Raw genomic sequence first — 5,039 nt, forward strand, 5'->3', positions numbered from 1 at the left:
TGACGCATGATTACAACTGGGCTAAGATGAGGAATAAGGGGAAGAGGCCACATGCGAAAGATGGGACCGAAAGGGGCCAGAAAGGGCCCAGGCCGGCCGGCCTGGAGTCCTTGGGCCGGCCGGCCTAGCCCATTTCGGAGCCCAATCGGTCGCAGTTTTCTTCAGCACGAAGTATGCGTCAACCCTAATCTATGTTTTACCAAAACCACCAACCATATCTGCCTATAAATAGCCCGAAACCGCCGTCAAAGAGGGGGATCGCAGAAGGATCGCAGGGGGATAGCAGAAAAGATCGAGAGGATCCAGAGAAGAGCATCCAGAGATACATTCGAGTTAGACACAAGAGAAAGGCAACACTGGAGGCCTCAACGTCCCTCGGCACCGCTGCAAGTTGGAGGACAGCAAGGGATCCATCCCTTGCCGGAGATTTCACCACCATGATCGACTACGCTTCGCTTAGCTTTATGGGGTAAAGTCCTCGTTTGTTCATGGGGTTGTAAGGAGATCTTGAGTTTTAATTGCCGAATCCTTTATGAGATTGATCTATCACGATTCTTGTTGATGATGCTTTGATGCTTAATAGTTCGCGACCTGGCTTTGGGTTTGCTTTGCTCTTGCATGGTTTATTTAGATTACATCAACTATCGTGTTCTTGTTGATTCGTTACCGATTATCCTCGTGTAGTGACAGTATGCGGGAGGGAAATGTTTTGATCTTGTAACACACCTTTGGTAGATTAGATCCGTTCTTCATTGCTTGGCGATTACATCTCTAGTGATCCTAGACCCTATGGACAAATGCTCTTCATATCTTGTGCACACACCTACCATTGCTCACTAGTCTAGATTAGATTAGATTGGTTAGATTAGATCTATTTCACACTCATACACTCAAAATAGATCTTTTACCAATATCATTAGTGCTTAGTTAAGCATAGTAATACACTTGTTCCGTGGATTGATAAACCTTGGGGGAATACTCTAAGGGAAAAGCTACACGATCCGTGCGCTTGCGGTACGTAAATTGGCGCTTTAAGAAGCGTCAACAAGCTTTTCTGGCGCCGTTGCCGGGGAACAAGCGATTTTGCTACGTTTAACTTTGTATTAATTTTGTTGGTTACTAACACCAAACCTTTTCCCTAGAAATTTTTTGTTTTCTTGTTTTTGTTTTGATTGTCTAGATGGACCCTCTCATTCAACACGTGGAGGAATGAGAAAAATCACTAAGGGACTATGCAAGCCTGCGATCGGAGGACTTCGACATGCAAAAATCTAATTCGGTGTTGCGAGCCACCGAGTACGAGATCAAGCCTCAAATCGTCAAGATGGAGGCGGCAAACCCCTTTAGAGGAGATGAGACGGACAACCCATATAGACATATCAAGTGGTTTACAATGCTATGCAACACGGTACAACAAGACGGAGTTCCGCTAGCTTGGTTTAGATGGAATCTTTTTCCATACTCACTTGCGGAAGAAGCGCGAAGATGGTTTGCACTTGCATCCTTCGAGGTAAAAGGAAATTGGGATGACTTGATGAAGAAATTTTGCGAGCGGTTCTTTCCGTTAAGCAAGGTTCAACATATTCGGAAGCAAGTGATCAACTTTGCGCAAGGAGAAGAAGAAAGAATATATCAAGCATGGGATAGATTCAATGGATTGATTGAACAAGGACTGAAGCTCGGATTTTCCGGTGAAGTACTCTTGTATACCTTTAATTTTTCCCTAACCCCCGAGTGCATGCAGTTTGTTCAAATGTGTGCTGGAGGAGCTCTCATGGAGAAAACACTCACGGAAGCCGCCCAACTCCTACAAAAAATCAGCAAGGGTGCGGCCATGCGAAGAGATTGGGAAAAACGATGTTCGGCAAGCTCCGAGGAAGAATCTCAAGTGCAGGTGCTTGTTGGAATTTTCAGAAAAGAGGCATCGGAAGTGAGGGAAGAACAACCGAAGCATGGGAAAGTCATAGAGACAAACCACGATGAAGAAGCATCGATCCGGAGTGCAACGAAAGACGACCCGGAAAAGAAAGGAAGAACCATGGGCACCGCCAAATCGCTAAGGGAATTCGAGCAAATGGATTGGATACCAATTGACTTCGGAAGATTGTTCGACAAAGCAAGACCGCATCCAAATCAGCGAGGAATGGCGAAGGTGATAGCAGAAGACTTCCCGCCGGATAATCACACGGGATATACATTTGACAAGGAATTGGCCGGTGATATTATTCGGAAACTTTTTGAAGAAAAAGAGGAAGAGATTGACTTGGACAAAGTGTTGGAGGTCAAAAAGATCATGGGAGTGTAATCGGAATCATCACCCTACGTGCACATAGCCCAAGTATATGCGATTGGAAGCGATCAAGGTGAAGGTAATCCATCACCCACACCTCGTGTTGATTGCATGATAGACGGAACAAAATGTTGCAATGTTTTATATGACGTTGGCGCCCATGTTAGTGTGATGAGTTCCAAGGTTTATGTTGAGATTTTTAACGAAACATCAAACCTAGATGTCACAATCATTAAATTGATCATGGGAGATAGTAGATTAATCAAACCGCTAGGGGTGCTTAGAAATCTAAATTTTGCTATAGCGGGTAAAAAATTCCTACCGACTTTTTTGTGATTAATGCTAGTGATGATGAGCATGAAGGCATAATCCTTGAAAAACCCTTTCTCAAATTAGTAAATGCTGTTCTAGATGTTGGAAAGGGGATTGTCACTTTTGATCTAGATGGAGAGAAGTGCTCATTCGAATTTCATTCAAAACCGTCTTTTGCTTCACCTCTACCTCTTGATAACGAAGAGGTAGAGAGCATTCGTTCCATTGATTCTTTCAGGGATCCTCTCCAACGCGCTTTGGAGAATGGAGACGCTCAAGATGATCAAGACGAAGAACTAGTGGAAATGATGGAAGAGTTGAAGCCGCAACACGGGAATTTGGAGGAAGAAAAATTTGAAGACATTGGAGAGTTAGATCAAGAAGAGGATGGTGCGCCCGATGTTGAGATGAAGCCACTCCCCAAGGGATTGAAATATGAATTTTTGGGAGATGGCAAGACTTTTCCGGTGATTATTCGACGAATTGAGCCCGGAAGAGACGGAGAAGTTGCTGAATTTATTGAAGAAGCACAAAAAGGTGATCGGCTACTCGATTAACGACTTGAAAGGTATTAGCCCCGCTTTTTGCACACATCGTATACAACTCGAGGAGCAATACAAGCCGGTCGTAGAGCATCAAAGAAGGTTGAGCCATGCTATGTGTGATGTGGTGAAGAAGGAGGTTATCAAATTGTTGAATGCCGGAATAATATACCCCGTACCATATAGTGAATGGGTAAGCCCCGTGCATTGCGTTCCGAAGAAAGGAGGACTCACGGTTGTGAAAAATGAGAAGGAGCAATTGATACCACAAAGAACCATCACGGGATGGAGGATGTGCATCGATTATAGAAAATTGAATAAGGCAACGAGGAAGGATCATTTTCCACTACCATTCATTGACGAGATGCTAGAAAGGTTGGCAAAGCATTCACACTTTTGTTACCTTGATGGATACTCGGGATTCTTCCAAATACCTATTCATCCGGATGATCAACATAAGACCACATTTACTTGCCCGTATGGAACTTTTGCATATCGGAGGATGCCTTTTGGATTGTGCAATGCACCCGCTTCTTTTTAAAGGTGTATGATGGCTATATTTTCAGATTTCATAGAAGAGATTATGGAGGTATTCATGGATGATTTCTCGGTGCCTGGTACTAGCTTTGATAATTGCTTGGGAAATTTGGAGAAAGTTCTTAAAAGATGTGGAGAGGTTGATCTTGTGGTTAATTGGGAGAAGTGTCATTTCATGGTGAAAGAAGGAATTGTTCTCGGTCATGTTATCTCCGAGAGAGGGATATAGGTGGACAGAGCAAAAATAGAAACCGTGGAGAAATTGCCACCACCTACGGACATCAAATCTTTGAGGAGCTTCCTCGGTCATGCTGGATTCTATAGGAGGTTCATAAAGGATTTTTCAAAAATCACCAAGCCATTGACACAACTTCTCCAAAAAGATGTGGAGTACATTTTCGATAGTGATTGTCTTCACGTATTTCAAACACTCAAGCAATCCCTCATAAGTGCTCCTATCATGCAACCTCCGGATTGGAATCTACCTTTTGAAATCATGTGTGATGCAAGCGACTACGCCGTAGGAGCTGTTCTTGGGCAAATGAAAGAGGGGAAGGTAAATGCTATCTACTACGCAAGCAAGACTCTCAATGAAGCCCAATTTAATTATGCAACAACGGAGAAAGAATTGCTTGCCGTGGTATTCGCCTTCGAAAAATTCAGATCATACATAGTAAATTCAAAGGTGATAGTTTATACCGACCATGCGGCAATCAAGTATCTCTTGTCCAAGAAAGATACTAAACCACGCTTGATTCGATGGATCCTATTGCTACAAGAATTCGATGTGGAGATAAGGGACAAGAAAGGAGCAGAAAATGTTGTGGCCGACCACCTATCAAGGATGAACCATGGAGATGATGGAAAAGAACCGATCGAGGATCAAATGAGAGATGATCACCTATATAGAATTCTCGACAAAGATAGTTGGATGAATGAAATAATAAGGGCAATAAAAGGATGCCCTTGGATCACTTGGACAAGAATGCAAGGAAAAGAGTGATCACGGAAAGAAAAAAATACTATTGGGATCCACCATACTTATATAGATATGGAGAAGATGGAGTCCTAAGAAGATGCATACCAAGGGAGGAACGTGAAGAAGTTCTAAGGAAGTGTCACTCGTCGGTATATGGAGGACATTATGGGCACTTTAGAACTTAAGCTAAGGTATGGGCTAGTGGATTCTTTTGGCCCGAGATGCATGAAGACACGAAAAGATTTGTTTCGACTTGTCCGGAATGCCAAAGGACGGGGAATATCTCGCAAAAGGAATGCCATGCCGTTGAACTACAACTTGCAAATAGATCTATTTGATGTCTGGGGAATTGATTTCATGGGACCATTTGTGAACTCAC

This window comes from Panicum virgatum, chromosome 1N, assembly GCF_016808335.1.
Source record: "Panicum virgatum strain AP13 chromosome 1N, P.virgatum_v5, whole genome shotgun sequence".
NCBI lineage: Eukaryota > Viridiplantae > Streptophyta > Magnoliopsida > Poales > Poaceae > Panicum > Panicum virgatum.